Source organism: Canis lupus, chromosome 7, assembly GCF_003254725.2.
Source record: "Canis lupus dingo isolate Sandy chromosome 7, ASM325472v2, whole genome shotgun sequence".
Taxonomy (NCBI): Eukaryota; Metazoa; Chordata; class Mammalia; order Carnivora; family Canidae; genus Canis; species Canis lupus.
The window spans coordinates 67,954,674-67,979,304 of record NC_064249.1 but is presented as its reverse complement, the minus strand read 5'-3'; the positions used below and the strand labels follow the sequence as shown (position 1 = coordinate 67,979,304).

General features: G+C 35.5%; 1 non-coding gene across 1 annotated transcript; it reads left to right on the top strand.

Moving 5' to 3' along the window:
- Positions 1-3,146: 3,146 nt before the first annotated feature.
- LOC112648984 (small nucleolar RNA SNORA1) lies at positions 3,147-3,285 on the top strand. The gene has a single exon (XR_003129419.1). It is a non-coding gene; the product is annotated as a small nucleolar RNA SNORA1 (small nucleolar RNA).
- The last annotated feature ends 21,346 nt before the right edge of the window (positions 3,286-24,631 follow it).

Sequence of the window (24,631 nt, the reverse complement as noted above, 5' to 3'; positions counted from 1 at the left end):
TCTACTCTTACCACTCAGCACTCCCAACCATGGTCCCTTTGAAATACAGCAGCTAGAGTTACTCTTTAATAATGCAAGTAAGATCTTGTGACTAGGGCAGCCCTGGTGGCCCAGCGGTTTGGCGCTACTTTCGACCCAGGGTGTGATTCTGGAAACCAGGAAACGAGTCCCACGTCTGGCTCCCTGTGTGGAGCCTGCTTCTCCCTCTGCCTGTGTCTGTTTCTCTCTCTCTCTCTCTCATGAATAAATAAATAAAAGCTTAAAAAAACAGTTCTTGTGACTATTCTCTCAAAATCCCCTAATGATTCAGTTTTGCTAAATAAGCACCAAGGTCTTTACAATGGTCTAGAAGGCTATATATTACCGGACCCTAGTTAATTCCTTGCTTTCCCTCTCATTTTCTTTGCTTCACTCCCATAACAACTAATCTTTCCCTGAGGGCCCAAGTGGGATCCTTCTGGAATTCTCTTTCCTCAAGTTTTTGCATAGTCAATTTCTTCACCTTCCTCAAAGACCATGTCTCTGCTAAAATGTCACCTTGTCAATAGGGCTTATCCCTGGCCTCCCAGTCCAAAATTAGAACTTATCCCTTAAGCAGTTCTGATTTCCTTACTTTGATCTATTTATTTTTATTTCTATAGTATTTTTCTCCTTTTGAGACACTATTTAACTTACTAAGTGTATTGGCTACAGTCTGACTCCCCCTAATATTAAAATTTAGTCCCCATGATAGTAAGAACAAGTGCCTAGCAGGTGACCAAGTGTTGCCTAAATGAATATTGCCTTCTGTTTCCCATCTTACTTTTAGAACAAAAACCCAAACATTTCCTCCCCAAACATAGACACAGACACACACAGACACACACACACACACACAGACACACACACACACACACACTTTCACCTCAAACACCATTACTTCTGACAGACCTACTCTTCCTAGACATTACATCATAGTTTCTTAAAATATTGTTCATGTATTCGATCTTAGAATTAATTGCAAAGGATTTTTGATTGAAAGAATAAATTCCTAGCACCCCTCCAGAAATGCTAACTTGGAATTTTTAGAGGTGAGTTTTTTTAACGTGACCTATTTGCACATTGGAGTTTAAGAACATTGACTAGCCCTGCATTGTTTCCCCTTCTGTTTTCCCCAATCTCAGCCATAATCTTTCTTGCAAAAATCAATAAAACCAGGCATCCCCTAAAGCCAATCATTGAAATATCTACCAAAGAAATCTTCTCCCACCTTTGTATTCCACTCTGAAAAATGAAAACTATTGATATGGGTCAGGGTCAAAGTGCTAACATCCAAAAATTTTAGTTCATGACAGAAGTGAAAAAAATGTGGCAGCCATATCATATGTCCATTTTGAAGTCATCTTTTTATATTTCTTTTTCCTGTTGTTGGGAGTAATTTTCTGTCATGCAACTAACAGTCATCTGTCCTCCTCTGTCTCTCCTTATTACCACTGCCACCTCAAGAAAACCCACAAGGGATCCATAGGCTGCCTATGTTCTAGATCGTGAAAAGAAGTCTGTTTTTCCTCTTAGCTCTGATTCTCTCTCTCTCTCTTTTTTTAAATATTTTATTTATTTATTCATGAGTGATACAGAGAGAGAGGCAGAGACGCAGGCAAGGGAGAAGTAGGCTCTGTGCAGGGAGCTTGATGTGGGACTTGATCCCAGGACCTGGGATCACTCCCTGGGCCGAAGGCAGATGCTCAACCACTGAGCCATCCAGGCGTCCCTTTTTTAAAAAATATTTTATTTATTTATTCATGAGAGATGCAGAAAGAGAGGCAGAGATGCAGGCAGAGGGAGAAGCAGGCTCTGTGCAGGGAGCCAGCTCTGATTCTCTTTGCCTCATCTCATACTGTACTGGTAAGACAGGATGAAAAGATTAGAAGCTTGGCTTATATCAAAGGAATATATATATTTATATTTATTATTTGAATTCTCAGACCAGAAAGAAGCACATATGTGATCAGTACTAAATGTGTCAAATAAGAAAAGGGTCTTTAGCTCAGACCAATGGAAGAGTTTTAGAGGGTCCAAGAACTTTGTAAAGTTGATTCACAAAATGTATTTTTTGTATTCCTTATTTTTATGGAAATGGGGTACAATAGCTTTCCTCAAATTCTCAAAATATTCTGAAAATTAAAAAAAAAAGATTAAAAGCCATTTCCCTTAGGGTTCAAGTTTAATTATTATTAATGTCTTCATATAAGATCCTGTCTGTATAAATAAATAAGTATATTGTTTTTCATATTTTCCTTGCAAAAGTATGATAGTATACTTAGTAAATATCCTTATTTCTGCTCATTGCCAACATCCATCACCACTCCAAGATAATATTCTTGCATTTTAAGTTCTCAATTTTGAGATTCAATCCTAAGAAATGAATAACCAGAGCATTCCAAGGCCTTTGGACAGCCCACTTTGAACAGTGCTTTGACTTCAAGCCCAGAATCTATCACCAAATCCTCAAACTCTATCAATCCTAGAATTAGTCTTTTAAAAATTATTTGGTAATGAGAAAACATGAGACATTCTTTAAAAAATCAAAATTTAACTCAAGTACATAAATTGATCATTCAATTTCTAAAAATAAATTTTAAAACAACTTTTAAAAAAGTAAATTAAAATTGAAGTAATTTTTTTTTATGATAGTCATACAGAGAGAGAGAAAGAGAGGCAGAGACATATGCAGAGGGAGAAGCAGGCTCCATGCACAGGGAGCCCGACGTGGGATTCGATCCCGGGTCTCCAGGATCGCACCCTGGGCCAAAGGCAGGCGCCAAACCGCTGCGCCACCCAAGGATCCCAAAATTGAAGTAAATTTAACTTGAATATTTTACCTTCTATTTGTTTCCTACTGGCATTTTAGATTTTTAAGTAATCTGGGGTTTACTATAGGAGTAAAATAATTTCATTTGAGCAAGAATTTGCATTAAATGCAAATTAAATTTCCTTTGTTCTTTTTTAAAATTTAAAATGAAATATAATTTCTCATCTTATTGAAACATTTAGAATAAATTCAATAATAAATTAGCATTTCTCTCTCTATGTTTCATTCGTCAACAAATGTTTTTCAAGCTCCTTTATTGTTCAGGATATGGCATGGGTTATGAAGAAACATTCAAAGCCTTATTCTAGATGGAAATGGGCACTGTCATTCATGGTGTCCAGAAATTGTTAATGTAGGTACATTGACACATGGGTTATGCTTCCATTACAGCAAGTTCATTGCAATGGTGAGTTACAATGAGACCTGTAACATTTTCTGCTAGGCTCATGGAGTAGAGTGGAAGAAGACTTTTCATTAGGAACAACTAAGGAATAATAATCTTAGATCATTTGCCAAAATAGCAATCAATGTACTTCCTGCAATTTGACTTCTAGAGCCATAAGAAATTGGTAAAGATTACAGGTTGGGAATTTCTGAAGTATATCCATACTCAAGTGGAGGTCAAAGAAGCCCAACTGAAAGTACTCTGGACTGACAGTGATAACTGGGGATTGAACAAAAGTTCTTTTTAAAGGGCTATTTTGAAGATTATGATTCTGACTTTGGAGAAACTACAATGATTGGCAGTGGAAGGAATCACATGTAAAATTACTTAAATAAAATTTATTGACTTTAAATTTTAAAAATATTCAAAAATATAAAGATGTATACAATCTTAGTCTTGCCCTCTGGGTGCTTATAATCTTAAGAGATGTTTGAAATGTTATACACCAAGAGTCACAAAGCAAAGCCTTAAGAGTGTGATAAAGACAGTAGGTTGAATATAGGCTCATTCACTGACAGCTCTTTTTGTGTTGGGATGTGCTAATGTAATGCACCACCAGAAATGTTACCTGATCGAAATCATAGTGTTCAACATCTAAATTTATCATTCAGCATTGACCAATAATTTTAAAAAATATGAATAAATTTGATAAGATACTTTCAGAATGCATTATGTATGGCATGGTAAATGCATGTTAAAAGTTTCCAGTGAAGATTTAGTCAATTCATCCGCCTATATGGTTGAAACATTTACCAACTTTATGCTTTGTTGGGAAATGAAGGAGGAAAGAGGGCCAAGTGTATGACATAGATCAAGTTCAAAAGATTCATGAGATTTATTCCAGAAAAATAAGTAGTTCCAAGAAAAAGGAAAAAAAGGAAAGTTTCAAAATGAATTTCACTCTTGATACAAAGGCAAATAATTACAGCTTATATTTCTTAACCAGCACCTGCTGTGATATAGGAATTACAGAGTCCTATGAGTCTCCTCCAAAATGCTTACCATGAACTTTGGATTTGAGATAACTGAATAAATATCTCTTCATTTATTAGCCCATAAATGTTGAATATTAGAAAATTCAGGTATATATAGTAAATATGAGTATATATAGTAAATACTTGAGTGAATGTTGACCCTGAGGCTTCAAAAGGATTATCCTTTGTAAGCTTATTTCACCTAAGAGATAAATAGGCAACATTATTTTGCTTAATATACATTCAGGCATCTGGATTTCTTTCATGTGTTTATCTGACACAATAATATCTACTAACTTCTTGAGACTGGAAACCGTAACAAAATGTTGCATATTTCCATAAACAATGAAGCAATTATTTTGTCTTTAGTTGATGTTGAAGACTGTCAGAGAGCCAGATAACCATCACCTGAGGTATCCTTTCTTTAGTATGATTAAATTTTACATGAATTTATGGATAAAGAATAGAATATTTGTTCCAATTCTTTTTGCTGAGAATTTTTTAGTCCCCAAATCTCAAGAGTATTGAGAGTACAATAAGTATGCATATTGTTAGTCAGGAACAATGGAAACTCCATTGTTACGTAAGTTACTCAATGTTATTCAATTTCATAAAGGTTAATCTCTTGGTTAAGAAATTTAAATTCCATGAGAAATTGACTCATGGACATTAAATAAAAGCATATCTTCTTTTCTATGAGAAATTATTTTAATTTTCTAGGTCTCCTATTTTGAGGGAATGGAAGAAATATGTTTTGTTTATTTGGAAATTATATGAGTATTATAAAATTTTAATCAACCTTCATCACATAAAAATAAGCATCATCTTAAACTCTAAATAAGTGGAAATTATTCACTTATTCTGGTACAAAAATGTCTTCATCCCAAAATATTTATCAGAATCAGTAATTTTATATAGCAACATTTCTCTAAGACAACTCCTAATCAGCCATGCACATTTCAATCTTTAGAAATAATTAAAAACCTTGAAATTATTGATTAAATAAGACAAATTAACAATCCTTCTAAATATATTCCAAAAACTTAGTAAATTTTGCTATCTATGTCTTTTTATCTAATCTCTTAGCTATTATTTCAAAACATGAAAAGACTATAAAAATTAATAGAATAAAACCCAAATGCTCCTATAATGATGTAGCTGGTGGTGCTTGACACAACTGGTTAATTGTAAAATGTGCTTCCAGAGCATTCACTCAATATGAATACTGGTCATCAGGCAGCTATCATATTGTTCCTTTAAATTTGCAGATTTCTGAAAATGAAAGAATAGCCAGCTATTATTCTATTATAACTTTATCTCTACTGTGTGAAATTTACTGAATGTTTTAAGTGAAATTTCAAAGGATTCATTTTTGTTGGCTCTCCAAGCTATAATAGAAATGTAATGCTCCCAGAGTCAGTTTTTCTGGCTGCCCTACCATCCTCATTTCCTGTCACTTTGCCACCCCCCCTTGCCTTACTCATTCTGATTTCTTCTACAGCCTTGATCAATTCCTCATGTGTCTCTTACCCATTACACACAGAACTCTTGATGTTTAAGCAAGTGGAGTAAAACCTTCTATTTCATGAACTAATGACACAAAACCTGAGAGCATTGTTTTTCAGTGTTCCTCAGAACCCCACTGTCCCATAAAATGTTAGCTGGGTTTTATTAGGAGTTCATAACTTTCCAGGAAGTTAATAAGTGATCTATGTACATTTAATCCTCCTAAGAAACCCATGAGATAAGAAATGTCATTGAAGCAACTGAAGGTGAGGAACTGACCTAAGAACTCTGCCCAAAGTCATTAGTCAATCAGAGGTGAAATCTGAACTGAAGCATGACATCAGAGTCCATGCATGGAACTATCTGTACCATATTGCCTTTTCAATAGAAGGAAAACTTCTATCGTGTGTTCTAACAAACTAGTTAATACTGTGTTCAATAGACTTGGCAGGAGATAACTGTGTTCACTGCTACTTATTATGCATTTTAGCACTTTCTAGGCTCTGTGAAGCCCTGTGGTTTATTTTGGGTGGTGGACTGTATAATGTCTACCTTTTGCAGGAGCATTCATTTCCTCTGCAAACTTCAGGTCAGGCTGGGCCATGAACTTGATTTGACTAATGAAATGTGAGAAGTGACATGTGTCACTTCTAGACACAGGAATTAAGAGCCAGTGGGTGCTGCTCAGGCTCTTTTCCACTTCAATCACAACAATATAAAGTATTCCATGGTTCCAGTGGCTTCTCTGTCCAGCTGTTCTCACAGTAAAAATGTGACAGGGACCAGAGGCTGCTGCTGACCCACAAGGAACACTCGTGAGTGAGAAACAAACCTTAGTTTTTTTAAGTTATTCAGATTTACTGGTTGTTATGTGATTTATCCTGGTGTTTTTGGTTTTGGTATTTTTTTGTTTTCTTGGTTTTTTTACCAAATTTGTTTTCCTTTGGAAACTGTTTTTCACAGAACACCTCTTAATATCTGATGAAATACTGGTATGACACAGAAAATGGCTGGAGAAACTCTTCTTTTATGCAATATTATTAAAAGATGAAAAGGAAATGCTTTGGAGACACTGTGAAAATCTTGTTCTTGTCATAGCATGACTGAAGCCTGAAGAAAAGAATACTTAAAACTGACAGTTCTTTTAACTATATTTTCCCCAGCAGTAATTTCACAAAGATACCTATTGTCAATATACCTGTCCCCCAAGGGGGCTACTCCTTCAAATACAGTAATTAATTCATTAAAATAACCATTTTCTGAATGCTCACTAGATGCTACCAGTATCAGGTACTCACTCCCAATTCACCACGTGTTTATGTCCTACATTGCCTGGTGATAATGTAGAAAACTCTAGCTTCCCAATCTCTCTCATAAAAGCTCTAAGTATTTAATTAATTTCATTGTAATGGCTCCTTTGAGATGTTGACTTGGCTAGGATATAGTTCTCAGTGACTCAATGGAATCCTTATCTGGGGTGGTGAGGTGGATTCTGCAGATGTAATTGGAGTCCCTAATCAGTTGGCCCTAAGCAAGGGGGAGATTATCCTGAAGAACTGGATAGGCTTGATTTAATTAGTCAGAAAGCTTTAAGGGCAAAGCTGAGGCTTCCCTAAAAGAGAAGAAATCGGGCTTTGGCTTTTGTCCATGGCTCAAATGCCATATATTGTTCTACAACTTATTTTGCTCAGCATAATGTTTTAAAAATCCATCTAGTTTAATTTTCTCCCTTTGATAATCTCCCATTATATGAGCATACCAAAAATCGATTCTCCTGCTTATGGACATTTTTTTTTCAATTTTATTGTCTTTATACAAAAAGCCACCACAAGCATTCTAATATATGTCTCTACATGACCATGTATAAGAAGAGCTGTTGTAAAGTTTATGTCTAGAGGTGGAAAGTTTCTTCAGCATTACCAAATATTGCCAACTCACTCACAAGGTTGTTTAACAAGTCTAAAATAGCACCAGCAGTGTATAAGTGCTACCCTTATCATATATACATTAGACATTTGCATTTCCTCCTCTTTACATTGTCTGCTTATTTCCTTTTCTCCTGAGTTTTATGCTTTCCCAACTGATTTTTTAAGTTCTTAATATAATCTACATAATTTATTGTCAGTTATGGTTATTGCATATATTTGTTTCTGTTGCTGAGATTTTTTTTCTACTCTTTAAAAAGCAACATTTTTATGCAGAAGTTTCTAATTTTAATGCACTCAAAATGATCACTGGTTTCTTTCATAGTTTGCTTCCTCATGCCTACTCAGCCTTGTCTTTTGGTCTCCTACCAATTCTGTGATCCTTGAGTATTCTTTCAATAAATGTCCTTTAGTTAAAATTGGCCAGAGACATTCTGCGTTGCTTTCAAACTAACTAATACAATCCTAAAACCACATTGTGACTTTATTTGAATAACAATTAAAGTTAAGGCAGAAAAATCTTTGCACAATAACATAAAAGACCTGCTTATGTCCTGAACAAATTTCTCATCACTTTAAAAAATTTGAGACAGCTGGCAAATATAACACATGGTTGAAGTGCAAAGCACTCATATTTCTGTATTATGTAAACTCATACACAACCAAAAAAGCCATATGACTGATGAGTACTTGAAGAAGAAGATTAATATTGATTACTGAATATAGTGTGAAATGAAGACAATTTCACATTATTTCTCATTAACATAGAACTTTCTGCATATTTCTGTAAGATAAGTACGATTAAAATAAAATAGAATACAGTGCAAAAATTTCAGAGTTAAACTCTCAAGTCACTTTTCAAAATTACACAAACTAAAACCATTTGCAAAATGATGAGAAAGAATAACTGCAAGGAGTATAAAAATTTCAGAGGCTTATAAGGACCAGGCTGTTTTATCTACCAGGATTTACCCTTAGTCATCCAGCCTTAAGAATAATGACTGTTCTTGAAATCTCTCAAGGGTCAAGATATGAAACCAAAACAGTTTTTTTCCCCTTTCTTTCTGAGAAGGCTAAAAACACATTAAGGAGTCATAACCCATTAATTTAAAAAGTTCCATCATACTGAAAAGTTTATCCGGAAAACTATAGAAACATTAAGCAAAGTTTTTAAGCAGTTGTACTCACAGTCTTGCCCTCTACTGCTAAGTGATGCTGAAGATTGTTGTCTTCTTTACTGTTACAACAAAGTTGGCGTTACGTTAACTGGTCGCATGACACAGAATTTCTGTGATCCCAATGCCAAGGCATGTATATAGCATCTATACACCTAGCAATTAATGTACTAATTGTGCATGTCCACCTCTGTGTGTATGTGAAAACATATATTTAGTCATGACCCTAATTCAAGATTCAATATAGTATAGAATATAGCAAGAAGTCTCAAAGGATACAATTCCTATTTGGTCTTTTTACCGAGTCCCTTTCCAAATTTGTTTCTTTTGATCCATGTGTCAAAAGTCCTGATAAACATGATGGTATGAGGAAGAAATTTTAGAAACCGAGCAGTAGAAGTCAACTCTATTTTGGCCTGAGGTTTATTTTGCCAGGAGTCCCATGGATCAAGGGTAAACATAACTTTCTTATTGGATATTCATCAGCTTTCTTCAGATTCATTTGCACTTTGCTGTGACAACTGTCCTAAGTGGCTCAATCCAATTTGGAAAAAACCACCATTGGTGTGTTTAATGCTTTAACTGGTTGTCAGAATAGGTTTTGCTTGTGTATGTTTTAAAGTAATCAATCCATATGGAAGAGCCTCTTTCTTGTTGCTTTCATTTGGTTTTCATTTTCGTGATAGAAGTTCCTTTGCAATGAATGCTTACCCTAGGGCAAAATATCATCTACTCTCACAAGTGGTAAGAATTCATAGGAATTCTCATTAACAGATAACACCTAAATGAATAATACCTAATATTTTATAGCCTGTGTATCTGCTATTCAAAAAAATAAAAGGAAAGAAAAAAACATTAAAGATTAAAAATGGTCCCTTTACTAATCCCCAAATCATTTTAACTCTAATTAATCTGTAGTCAGAATAAGGATTTTCATAAAGTAAAAGAGATTGTCCTGATAAGACCTTTTAGTTGAATAAGAGACTTTTAACTAAAGTGAAGGATTTCTGGGGAGCCTGAGTGGCTCTGTCAGTTAAGCTCCTGACTGTTGGTTTTGGCTCAGATCATGATTTGGGGGTCATGAGACTGAGCCCCACATGGGGTTCTGTGCTCAGTGCAGAGTCTGCTTGAGATTTCCTCTCTGTCTTCCTCTGCTACTCCTCCCTCTATTTGCATGCACATGCTGTCTCTCAAATAAATAAACAAACAAAATCTTTTTAGAAATGAAGCATATCTGAGCACATGTTGTTTCTAAGTGGTGGGAGATTGTTAATATACAACATTAACTACTTAGGAGTTCAAAGGCAAACTGGAAAAAAAATAGGAGAAACTGGTTCCACTCACTCTTTTTGTTCTTTCTACGATGTATACTATAGCAAATTGTTCATTTCTACTAAGCAAAATAAAGTCATTTAAAAATTTTTTAACAATTCCATAACTTCAGTGCTCACATTTTAGGGTCTTCAAAAATAATACACATATTAGATTGTTGGTCTAGATATATTAAATAGATTTTTCATTTTTATTTTACAGTCCACATTTCAGAATTGTTTTACAAATTCCCAGTAGTACTTTAGGGCTGAGTACTTGGCACAGTAGGTATTGGTGCCTCATAATGGCAAATAAGCTGACATATGTGTAAGTCATTTTGAGCAGAGTTAGTTGCACATATATTTAAGAAAAGAAGAATTTGTTCATTATTTCCTTCCTCAGGGTAGAGCATACCAGGCTCTGCAATCAAATAAAACTGTACTGAGAGAGCATAAAGTGAAATATCTTTACAATAACTAGAAGAGTAAATATTTGCTTCTTTTTCAAGAAAAGAGAAAGCACTCATCTTCACTGGCAACATCAAGCCATGACAGTGACATGTGTCATTTGTCCTATATCTCAGGAAAGCTTTTTCCCTATCTTGGTGAACAGAGTAGGCAGTGACAATTCAGTCCCTTTGTGATGGCATAACTGCATGCCCCAGGAAGCTTACATAACCAGAATACTGCTTTGGAGTAACTCCAAAACAAATTGACTTTTGAGAGGAGTCTGTTAGATTCCTGAGAGTAAGGGTACTATTTCCCACAATCCTAAACTGTATGACCCATATTTTGCCAATAAACCTATCTAATGGACAGAATGTCACTGCTGGAGAGGAGCCTGTTCCTCAAGTTACCTTAGTGAGAAAGGAACTCCTAGGAGGGCCACTCTCCTCACTTACCCATGTTTGTCCAAATGGCAAAGATTCCTGCTCTCGTGAGTCTTAGAGTGTTGCATCTTGCTCCCCATCACATTGTCAACTTAATAGATCTCTGAAGGCAGGGGCTCATCTGTGCTTAAATACCCTATTCATTTTTGATGGAAGTATAAAATATTCAAACGTGTTGGAAGATTAAAAAATGCATCTTCAGTATTCATGAGATATTATTTGTAGTGACAAAATTTATATATAACCCAAATGTAGATTCAAAGAATATTGGTTGAATAAACTAAGGTATGTGCACATGATGGAATTCTTTGCAGCTATAAAAAAGAGAGAAAAAGGTCTCTATAAAACTGATATGAGTGATTACCAGGATACATTATTAAGTGAAAAGGTGAAAATAAATGTGCATAGGGTACAACTTTGGTGTAAAAAAAGCAAAAGCAAAAAAAAAAAAAAACACCCACAGAAAAAGGAAAGAAGACAGGAAGGAAGAGAAAGAAAATCCATAAGCTGATGAAAATGATAACTATGGGGATAAAAACAATAAAATGTATACCACTTGTTTTTATATAGCTCCTGAACCATAGCAATATTTTATATTTTAAATATTCAAAAATAAAATTAAAGGTGGGAAAAAATAAACCCTAAATTATATATAGAGAGAAATAAATTAACCTAACTCCAAAACAAACTGAAAACATTGACTATGAAAATTATTTATTTATTTATTTATTTTTAAAGATTTTATTTATTTATTTATGAGAGACAAAGAGAGAGAGGCAGAGACATAGGCAGAGGGAGAAGCAGGGTCTCGACAGGGAGCCCAAAGTGGGACTCAATCCCAGGACCCTGGGACCACACCCTGAGCCAAAAGCAGATGCTAAGCTGCCACCCAGGCATCCCCCCCAAAAATAATTTTAAAACAACGTTTGAATACAATACTTAATGTACTATTTTAAGGAAAGAAATAAATACAAGGAAGTCTTAGAATTGACTTGATAAGTTTTCTTTTTTTAAGATTTTATTTATTTATTCATGAGAGACACAGAGAGAGAGGCAGTGACATAGGCAGAAGGAGAAGCAGGCTTCTCCCAAGACCCTGGGATCATGACTTGAGCCAAAGGCAGATGCTCAAACAGTGAACCACCCAGGTGCCCCTGATCCTGATTTCTGATTTCTAAATCATAATGTATGGCTTTTATAACAACAAAAAATGGCCATCATGGTCAAGAGGTTTACTTATAGAACATCAACATAGAAAGAGGAAGAAGCAGGCTTTTTGCAAGGGAGCCTGACGTGGGACCAATTCCCGGACCCTGGGATCATGACCTGAGCCAAAGGCAGAAGCTTAACTGCCTGAGCCACCCTGGCATCCCAACTTAGTAAGTTTCTTAGTAGTGGGAATATTAGCAGCATAATTCTAAAACTGTTGAATGTGTGAATATATATGTGTGAAGGTATATCAAGTAGGCTAAAGCTAATATGCAATACATAATAGTGTCATAGTAAAAAATGTTCACTGTAAGAGGAGATTCAAATATAAAACTTTAAAAACAGTGGTAAGGAAACACTGTAATATTGCATTTGACTTGGAAACATCTGCATAAAGTCATGACAAGATATATATTTCTTAAAGTTCTATACATTGAAAGGGTTGAAAAGAAATGCCACTTTACTAATAATGAACACATTATATCTAGAGATTGTTTTCTAAATTTCATTCTTCATTGAAAGGTTTAGTGACCCTTAGAAAAATAGCTGATTCTAGGTGTGGTACAGGAAAAAGTAAAAGGAGAGCCTGGGACAGCTTATGGTTCCAGAAAGCAAAGGATTGCTCAGTGATTAATGGGGTCATGCCAAAAGGACACATGAGGCAGCTTGCAAGAGATACCAGCAGCCAAAAAAGAAACACACACACACACACACACACACACACACATAAATACTTTGGCCTTTTATTTTAACCCAAGTGAACAAACAAATTAAGGCTACCAATATTAGGATAATTAATACTTACGCACCTCCTGATATAAAACGTTAAGTAGTTCACATCATTTGTTGTAACATTATTGTAAGAAAGGCTTATCTAGTATTTAATCATGAAGAAATGAGTAGACACTTCCAGCATGTGTGATATTCTTATGAGCCAACTGGTGTGGGCTCTTTAAATATCCAAGATCATTAAAGGAAACAGACAAAGGAGGCATAAGAATTAAATTCAATTGTGAACCTTAATTGGGTTTTCAATGGAAAAGAAAGAGCTTTAAAAAATAATTCAGGAAATAATTGAGAAATCTGAATATAGACTCTACATAGTCCAGCAATTCCTCTTGGAGAAATTCATCCTAGAGATATAGCCACATAAATAGGCCAATCATTTGTAATAGAAAAATAAAAAGGAAGAACCCTACAGTCCATCAACATGAGAATTGTTTAATCTAGATATTATTATGCACTTATTTAAAAACAGAATAAATTCATTTGTACTGAAATGATAAACTGACAAGATAAATATATTGCCAAGCAGGAATAAAAGCAAGCTCTAGGACAGAATTATGTTTTGATATGATTTTTGTTTTAAACAATCTTCACAACTATTGAAAATATTAAAAGGTTATTTATATTATAAATAGAATATTTCTACACAGAAGGATTTGAGGATGATTTCACTCCCTATAACATATACTGTAGAATTCAATCTTTCTGCAAAGCATGTATTATTTCAATAACTTCAATTGAAATTCCCCCTTTCCTTACTACCCTTATTAAGAAAATGTGTGCAACACCAATGTAAAACCTAAAACTACAAAAATTTCTAGAAGAAAATATCTATGGAAAAAAAAAGAAAATATCTATGACTTTAGTTAAGGCAAATATTTCATAGCCATGACATCGAAAGCATGAGCCGTTAAAGAAAAGTTAATAAATAAATTTCATCAACCTTAAAAATATCTACTCTTCAAAAGACACATAATAAAATGAAAAAGGAGGTCGCATACTGGCAGAAAATATTTTAAATAACAAATCTGATAAAGGACTTGTATTCCAAATATATTAACAAAAAACTATTAAAACTTAATAATAAGAAAACAACCAATCATCAAAAAATGGACAAAATTTCAATAGATGTTTCATCAAATCAGCCCAAGACAAAATATTCAACATCACTAGCTTATAAAGAAATGTGAGTTAAAACCATAATTAGATACCATTACACATCTAATAGAATGGTTTAAAAATAAACACTGTAATATCAAGTGTTGTTCAGGATGCAGAACCACTGGGACTCTCATATGACATAATCAGGTTGAAAAAAGTTTGTTGATTTCCTACAAAGACTGTACAGACCATATGACTCAGCAATTCTACACCTAGGTATTTGCCTAAGTATATCAAAATATAAAACACTATTCATGAACGTTCAGAATAGCCAAAAACTCGGGGACTGAAACCTCAAGTGTCCCTCATCTAAAGAATGGATAAGCAGACTGATAGATCCATACGACATTATAGTGCTCAGTGATAAAAAGGAATGAACAGGTGATCAACATGACAGCATGGGCTGAACCTAAAAGGCATTCTAGTTTATGAAAGAAGCTGATTTTAAAAAGGCACATAATGTATATAGAATCCAATCGTTTGACATTCTTGAAAGGACACAGTTATAAGATCTATTCTTGAGAGGCAATGGAGATGTTACGTGGATTGATAAAATAAAAAGCGTGAAGAGTATTTTTGAATGAAGGAACTATTTTAACTCTTGTTATGGTGGTGATTATACAACTGTCTACATTGTCAAATGACAGAGCTATTCATTAAAAACAGCAAATTTTATTTCATGTAAATTGGGTGGATATAAGACAATATATCAAGTTGTTAGTTTCAGCTAAAGCATTGCTTAGAGAGAAATTTATATCATTACTGTACATTTCAAAAAAAAGAATTTCTCTAATCAGTGATCTGCATTAGCCTTAGGAATTAGAAAAACATAAGCAAATGTAATCTAAAAAAAAGGAAAGAATAAAAATAAAAGAGTAAGCACAAAAATCAATGAAATAGAAAACAGGAAAGTGATACTTGAAAATGAGCTACAACCATCTTTCATATCAGATAGAAAAAAAGCTACCAAAGTTTACTGATGTCAAAATGACTTAGGAACTAACTTACAGAAGTTCCTAACAAAATAATTGAGATAATTTATGCTCCAATAAGGGTATTAATTAGAATAGGTTGAAACAGCAAGTATATTTAAGTGTGAATTCATAATCAAATTTAAAGAAAAACTGATTAACTTTGGAGAATGACAGGGATCCAGCTATTAATTATCTTAAAAGAATGAAACATAGCTTTCTTATAATAGCTATACCAAGTTACAACAAAATATTAAATGAAGGGAAACGTCTTGGCTACTCCTCTCTACATAGATATAAAAAAAGGGGGGGGGGGAACATCTATATATAAAAGTATCCCAACTAATAAATAAAACCAAAGTGATGGAATTAAAATGTCATCATTTCCAATCCTCAATGAATTAATGGACCCAGGCATCAGACACCAATGGTTACTAACTTTCCAAGAGAGAGATAATCTCCTGATAATAGAATATACTACCACCTATAAAGTTAACTCATTAAAAAAATTAAAAGCAAAGAACTTAATCAAGTCTTTAGATCTAACTACCGAGTGATAAGGAATACAGAAGACATGGGAAACATACCATGGGTATCAAATCATCAACACTCAGACTACAGCGAAACTACAGTTAAAAAACATCTGATTTTCCAAAATAATAGATTTTAAGAGGAAAGAAAAAACAAGATGAAGGAAAACTGAGACTTAACATGTGTGTGGAGAAAAATTAAATTATAGTGTTTTAGGTTGCATAGTTGGGCAATAAAACTATTTTTATAGAAGCAAGAACACGATTCCCATAAAAGTCAGGATAAGTGGTTTCTTTCAATGTAGAAAGTCAAGTGAAGTGGCAGTTAGGAAGGGTGTGTAGGTGGGGTTCTTGAGCTGGGTAGATCCCAGGGTTTTTGTTTTACAAGAATTTGTTAAATAAATATTTAATGAACTTTTCTGTATCAGTGTTATAAAAACAAATTTTTCCCCAAAAGACTTTAGATGTGTAAAAGCTAAGCAAGATCTTCTCCTGCAGTACTTAAACTGCACTGTGTTTAAAACCATAAGTAGGGATCCCTGGGTGGCGCAGCGGTTTAGCACCTGCCTTTGGCCCAAGGCACGATCCTGGAGACCCGGGATCTAATCCCGAGTTGGGCTCCCTGCATGGAGCCTGCTTCTCCCTCTGCCTGTGTCTCTGCCTCTCTCTCTCTCTCTCTGTGACTATCATAAATAAATAAAATTAAAAAAAATGTAAGTAAAAAACACAATAAAGGATTGGTTTAACAAATTCTATGAAATCCCTCAAGATTGCTTTCAAATTGTTATGTGCCTCCAAGTTTGGAATCAGGAATCAAGAAGGGTAATGTCACTCCAGTTATATTTTTATTGTTTCTGACTTCTTAGCCTTTCCTAATCCAAGAAATGTGTCAAAGAACAACCATTGAGGAAAAGATTTATTCCTATTAGCAGGGGAGGGTCAGGGTAGTGAGGATCAGAGGTTGCAGAAAAGCATTAAAGAACAGGATAAAAAATAAAATACAAACTCCCCACACACACAAAGCTACACTAAAACTAAGGTGATTTTATTGCTTTCTCATCATTCTCTTATAATTGTTAATCTATGCAGGTTTGATACACTGGCTTTTTCCTGTTCGTTAACTACTTCCTGGATAGTCTATCTATTTTAACTTCTTTCTTTTATTTACTATAGCTGGCCCTTCACCAGAAGAAGCTTCTCTCTTCCCATCCAGTTTATCTCTGGATAACTGGATTGATTCTCTGGATTAATTCTCTGGATTGATTGATTCATGAGAGACAAAGAGAGGCAGGGATGTAGGCAGAGGGAGAAGCAGGCTCCCTGCGAGAGGGCTGATGGGGGACTCTATCCCATGACCCTGGGATCACACCCTGAGCCACCCAGGCGTCCCAGAAAAGTTTTTAATTCTTATCCTTCCTTTTTAACAGCTATACCATTGCAGGTTAGCTCATTTTACCTGCCTATCTTGCAGTTGTTAACACACAAATAGTGTACATCTCTTAAGATATAACCCACTCTCTGTTACAGAATATCTTTTGCATAAGAACTCAATGCATATTGCAGGATTTTCAAATATTCTGTTATCTCTGAGACATTGGCACGATTGCATCTACCTCATGAATTTACGAGAAAACGACAGAAGCTAAACACTAGGTCAGAAAATGTAGAAACAGAGGTTGTCATGGAGCTCTTGTTTTCTTTTATTTCACTTGCTAGCTTTATATGAGCAATTGCTTAACGGGTATCACTTTTACAATGAAATAAGAAAGAAAAGAAAACAGTAGCACAAAATTGAGCATTATACCAACATCTTCAGTTCCTAATTCTATAATCTCAGACAAAAGCTCCAGACAGTCCACATGATTAATATTTTGTCTGGCCTAGAATAAATTCTAGGCTTTGAAAGACAATAAATTACAAAAATTAAATTATGCCTAGAGATAGTGTTATCCACAACATCACAAACTCTAAAAATTAGCTTCACAGGGAAGAGCCGGAAACATCACATGCACATTACTGGATATGAAGTGGCCCAAAAGGATCTCAGTTTTTAGAAATATGGTTGTTAAGGATACCTGGATGGCTCAGTGGTTGAGTGTCCGCCTTCAGCTCAGGGCATGATCCCAGGCTCCTGGGATTGAGTCCCACATTGGGTTCTCTGCAGGAAGCCTGCTTCTCCCTCTGCCTCCCTTTCTGTGTCTCTCATGGATAAATAAATAAAATCTTTTTTAAAAATGCTGTTTTTGCCAAAGGAAGTTTGAAAACTAATTTGAAACTCATTTTTCCCCCTCTTTCTATTACTGTGTGAAAGGAGGAATAAGGAGCGGTGGGTGGGGGATGAGAAGAGGTTCTTGAAAATAATTCTCAAATTTGACTTCCCAGATTAATTTCTTACTATGTCTGTATCCTGTAAAGTAGTCTTAACCCTGAAGCTAGAGAAACACAAGCAATGTTTACCAAGTGCATTTCAGAGGAAAACAACAGCCCATGATGATGTGCTTTTTTTTCTCTCTCAAAGTCTAAGTGCTGGTGGGTTGTGGAATAAACATCTTATCACATACATTAGCCATGAGCAGCAGGTGCACCATTAGACGAGAATGGCATCTCCCATAGCATTACTCTTTAAATGGTTGTTAAATTTGTGTTAAAGTGGTTTTGGGACCTGAAAGACTAGCAGTGCCTGGGCATAACCACAAGCAGAAATAAGTTTGTTTTGTTGCTTTTCTATGTATTAGTGAAAACTTTTTGGGAGAGGGTACAAATTTTCAATTTATCAGGCCAGATTATAGTTTGAATTATGTCTGTTTACAACAAATTATCATAAATTTATGAAAAGAACTTTGTAAATATCAGAAAAGCTCTTGCCTCATGCCCCTCCACTGAAGTTGCTATGAATAAACAGAAGTGGGCTGACTGGAATGCTACACTATTAGGAATTATCAATGTTGAGAAATGACCTCTTAAATTTTGATTTGGAGGTTTCTGCTAAAACTTTACCTTATTTTTTATTAGAATGTGGTTTCCTTGTGTACAGCATTCTGAATTATTTATTAATTGAAGTTGAGCCTAACCACAGCATCATTAATAATTAATTCTTCTTTTGGATCTGTGTGCATTCATGTGATTAAATGTCTGTGCTTTTGCTTATGGAAACCACAATCTGCTATTTTGCATTGATTAGAAGGAATGTACAAAGAGCAAGCACCCATTATGGAATTCCCAAAGGAAAATCTCAGTAACCTTTTCCTAAGTGTATCTAACCTCTGATGCACTGTTATGTGGGAAGGGAAAAACAAAGTCTTCTACCCACATCTTGCTGTATTTGAAACAGCATTATAGTTAGGAAGAGCTTGCTGCCGCTTCACAGTTATCTTTATGATACTTCTTTTTCTCCAAGGATCAGGGAGATGGATGGGTAGTGACTAGGAGAAATAACCTACATGAAGTGTCCTCATAAACATGAAGGAAAAATAAAACTTTTTTTAAAGGTTTTCTTTGTACAAACCTTCAGCTTTACCCAGTATAATTTGATAGGCCAGATTATGCCTTAGGAACAAACCACTGCCAAAGGATGGTCCCTTAACATTAAGAAAGGTATATTTTTCAGTCAGGGCTCATGCCACACACACAGGTTGGCAGGAGGCTCTGCTCCACACTGCTCTCAGAGATAAACCTCACAGAGGGATCTCCTCCTGTAGCTGTCCTACCTGGAGCAAGAGGCATGCTCAGCCTCCACACCAGCGAAGAGAGGCTGCAGACCATGTGTGGGCTTTTCACTATGTCACTACGAAGGCTGCTTAGCCTCCACTCAGAGTTCATTGGCTATCACTAGTCCCATAAGTGGAGGTGAAGAAGAAAATGGAATATTTGGTGATCATTACTGTCTATGCTCCAGTTTAACCTTCTAGTTGCCAAATACCCTTCTTCCAACAGACGGGCCACATTTAACAACCTTCCAAGGAGAGCCCAGGATCTCTGGATGATGTGTGATCATCTTTATGTTAGCCCATATATGGCTTGTCTAGGCTCAGAGACTCCTAGACTAAAAGGACCTGTTACTGCTCTAATGAAACGCAGGTAGTAGAAAACATCCATTGGAAAAGAAAACTAGGAATGAACAGTAGTGATTTTTTTGTACCAATTTCAAAATCCCACTGAACACACATTTGCCAAGGGTATCGTCCGCTGGGATGGGAACTGATTCTGAACTGATTCTTGAATCCTTTATCTTGACTTTCCTTGTCCACTTCTGAATTGGGCCTTGGGAGCATAATCTTCATAATGGCTGTGCAAATTTTTGAGCCAAATTCCTGCCTATAGAATATGAGCAGCCTGTAGTGCTCTCTATGACTAGTTACCAAAGTTCATAGCCTCTTTGTGCAAAGGATCCTATGTACCACTATGATAACCTGTGGGTTTATCAGTGTTTTAGCCAAGATCACATGAGAGGTAGCATATGTTACATCTAGGGTAGAGCCTGCTCCCATGCCCTCTGCCACTTTGATTTGCAATGTACCAGATAGTGCTGTTGCAGTTGAGACCCAGAGCAAACAGAATGGAGCAGAGTCACGAATTACTGTGATGGTCACACGGTACAAAGGAGAAATAAACTGCCTGTTGTAAGCCAATAGCACTTTGTCGTTATTTGTTGCCACAGTATAATCAACCTATCCTACAGCTGACATAAGCCCTAGCTAGGGTCATTTTAAGGCTCCATCTCATTTAGGTTTCTTTGGTAGCATAATTGTTTTCAAAACCTTAATAAAGTTCTGGTGTAGTCCACTCCAGCTAGCCTGGTCCGCCAGTAGATGCATCTTACATTCTCTCTGAGACAGAGTTCTCATATACAAAATGTTTATTTGCTTTCTCCTCCCTTTAACTTGCACTTTCTTTACATTTAACGATGACCTGAGTCCTTTGGGCTTCAGTGAAAACGTTTTTGTTTGTTTGTTTTTTCTGCTTGGCCCCATAGTTTAATTTTGCCCTTAAGCATTTTAAGTAATTGAAAAGGTACTGAGTAGGTCTTTCGAAAAAAGCTTTCTTGGAATGAGCACTGGGAGTTATACTATATGTTGGCAAATCAAACTTCAATAAAAAAATTATATATATATGAAGCTTTCTCAAACCTATTACTGCTGGGTACCAAAACAGTTGACTTTCTTAACTGTGAAAGGCTTGAATGTCCTCATTCCTTTAATTAAGCTGTAAATTGACAATTTGCTGTAATCACCTCTTTCTTATCTACCTTATGAAATACAACCCAAAGGCAACGAACGCACATGATTACTCCTCTGTCTTCCAGCCTCTTCTCAGAGAGCCACCTTGGGTATGCTATAAGATCTGCTTCCCAAAAGAGCCAGGTTCCAGTTTAACAAAATATTTTACCCCCGCAAAAATAGATTGCTACTGTAAATCTAAAACAGTTCTAAAATAAAAAAGCTCATTTAAAAATAGATTGGTACCTTTCTAGCTCAACAATCATTTCCTCAGGAGCGACAAACCTGTAGCCATGTACTTGAGGACTCTGGCTTCTTTGTTACAGTGGCATATCTTTGCTGGTACCAGTTTCTATACTACACTGGACAGGCTAGGGGATGCTGGGGTAATCTATAACCCCCCCCCAGTATCTGTGGTTTCACATACCAAACACCAAACAGTGTTTCCCAGTCACAGCATATGCCTCCAAATCCGCAGGGGCTCTGCTCTCTAGAGCAGCCCACTGGGTCCTCACTCTATGAGATTTGCACTGGTTGGCACAGCCACAACCCTTTACAAAGCCTCAGCTTAGAAGTGACACAGAGTATACTGTCCACAAGTGTGGGCCAGAATTGGTCTCCATGAACCCACCTAATTGCAAGGGGCTGAAAAAACATAGAACAGTAAATGGAATCTTTTACTCTCTCTACAAAAATAATGTAATACACCAATCAAATTTAAAAAGCAAGTGACTGTAAATATGAACACAATGACAGGAAAGAGGAAAAAAACTTATTATAATAATAACACAGGAATTATGTGGACACAGGCACAGGAATTATGGAATAAATAATCAGATTTCTGACATGCCTGTTTGCATGACAGAAAAATAACACAATCATTTCTGAAGGATTCAGAAGTTTACTGTCTAATTTGCATGTTTCATCTTTCTTGCTTATCCTCTCCCTCCTGGTAGTTACTACTAAATATAAGATATGAAACTCAAGATAAGCTGTGTCTTACAATTGCTCTGGCAAAAGATACCAAAAAATACCACTAACACGTATTGTACACCTCGGAATATTCATCTATTGTGTGGCTCTATAATTTATTGTCCACACCACAACATTTGAGAGTGAAAAGAGATGATATTAAGTCCACAGAGACAACCCATTTAGTTTTATTTTCTTCTCTTCAAAGATTGTGTAGAGAGGAGCTGTAGGGAGGTTTAGGAACTTACTGAGGTCACAACATTAAGAAGCAGGCTGTTTAAACCTGACTCCTCCATTTAACTTCTTACCTGTGATCCTACCTGAAAGACCTCCTCTCCTCCCACTGCAGGGCCCTTAATAGAAAATTTTCTAAGCTGAGGCAAATATAAAAAGAAATTTTGAGGATATAGAAAGCTTTGTGTCATATTCATTTGTAATGAGTCCATGATAATCAGGTAAGAGCAAGAGGTGGGAAATGTTGAAGAATAAAAAGAGCCTAGTTGGCAGAAGTCATTGCTTGAAGATGGAGGGAGATTAAATCAGGCAAGAAGTCAGGCCAAGGTGTTTACAGACTATAGATGACTGGCTGAGTTCTTCATTTTTAGCAATAATATATTATAAGTATTCAAAAAAAGTAATATAAGGGATAATATCCAATTTAGTTTAAATGACTAGTGTATATTCTGATATATAACACCAATGTTTCCACTTACTTATCTGTGTTCTTCAAGAGTTCTCATAATACCTGTATGTAATTAGATGTGTCCTGTAGTAATCAGTTACTAGACAGGGTAATCTGACAGAAGAAACAGAAAATGCAAAAGAAATGAAATCAGTGGAAGCATTCATTTTCATAGGATGGCCTGTGAATTTTGATTTGGCTTTGTTTTTAGCATTATATTTTTTAAGACCACAGACCATTTGTTAATTTCCATGCCCACTGACAATCAAAGTTCACAGATAACATTTTGCAGGACTCTCTTGCCCCGTCAAGCATAGTGTAAGCAGTGATAAAAGGAGCAGACAAATACACGTAAAGTACAAGACAATGAACGAAGGAAGGAATGAATGCAGAGTGAAACTAGAATTTAAAATACCCAGTTGTGTCTTTCCACAGCCACAATTCCTTAATGGTATGTACTGAAAACCAGACAGACAGTGCTCTCTTTTCATCTCCATGAACATGTGACTTTGACCCCAAATACTAATGCAGTTCCATAGTGGGCAAGACAGCTGCACTGCAAATAAAGTGGTTATTGAGCATTTTTCAAAAATAACATTTGCCCTATAAAATTGGTAGTCTCTCCACTCACATTCACTCAGGCTTCCCTCAGAGAGTCCCTTATTGATTAGGTATGGATTAGGTTAGGCTTATTTGATAACTAACAGGGTCAATTACAGGTTTCCTACAATCCAGATTAAACTTGAATTTAATTTTGGATAGATATAGGACATCTGATGTCCTTAAAGAGATGGTACTACTTTTATTAACTAATTTATATACTTTTTGCTATGGACAATTATTTTAAATGACCCACAAATTGTCAGAAATTGATTTAGATTTTGCTTTAGTGTTTCAGCCAGATAATGGTCACAATCAAATTAGTCCTTAATGGCAAGTTAAGTACTCAGAATATATCTTGGGTATTTTTCATCACAAGTATGTGGGATGATTATCTATGATTGTATGTAGCACTATCAGGAAAAGGAAAATTGGTAATAATCAGAGATAAACTATGTGTAATCATGAAGCTACACTTTGCAAATATTTAAGTATAATGAATTCATAAAGAAAGCTGTAGTCAGGAAGCCTTGTTGCCTAACTCAAAGATTTAGCTGATAAACTTGTGTAGAGTCTTCTTTTAAGTGGCTAACCACAAATGAGCTAATGGCATTGTTTTATGATCAGAATATCAGTACCATGTGACATAAAATCGCTAATGGAGTTAGTGTACACATTTATTGTATAAAAAGAGATACTCTGGATCTTAGAAAATGGTTAAGCTATGTTATTTCTATGCTTCAAAAATAATTTGGAGATCTTTCTTCCCATACCCCAGGCTTTTTTCTCCCTTACAGCAGTTCCCACCACACATAGACTGTTTCTTTCTCTTCTTCAAAGTTGTTACTACCAACATTCTCTCTTAGGATTCTGTATTCCTCACAAGCCTAGTTAAAGAAATATAGCTTTTTCAGCTTACCTATCTTGTTCTTTTAAAACGACAAAACAAAATAAAATAATAAAATGTAGTAGACCAACTGACTATGGATTTTGTTGCTGTTAGAAAATAAGAGCTCTACAAATGTGGGAACATTAAAAAAGATTGCTGAATTTTACATATTATTAACAGTAATTCCAAATCTTAAAAACAATTTATAGTCCTCGTTTTCTTCTAGGCTTGCAAATAGGCATTCTGATGCATTTTATCCCTCCATTTTTGTTCCAGCATGGCACGTTATAACTCTCTTTGTGCTTTCTGATTCTACCTGAGTAAGAGGCTTATTTTTCCATGAAAACTCCTTATCCCAATATGTGAAATCAAAAAATGACATAAGTTTCTCCTGAGCTTCACGGAAATAATTCATATTCCTAAGGTAATCTGGAATTATTAAAACCATTCTCCCAAATTCTACCCCTTATAGGAATGTCATCTCTTCACAGGGACATAGTAAAATAAATGAGAGCTTGCTTAAAAGTTGTCTTGATTAT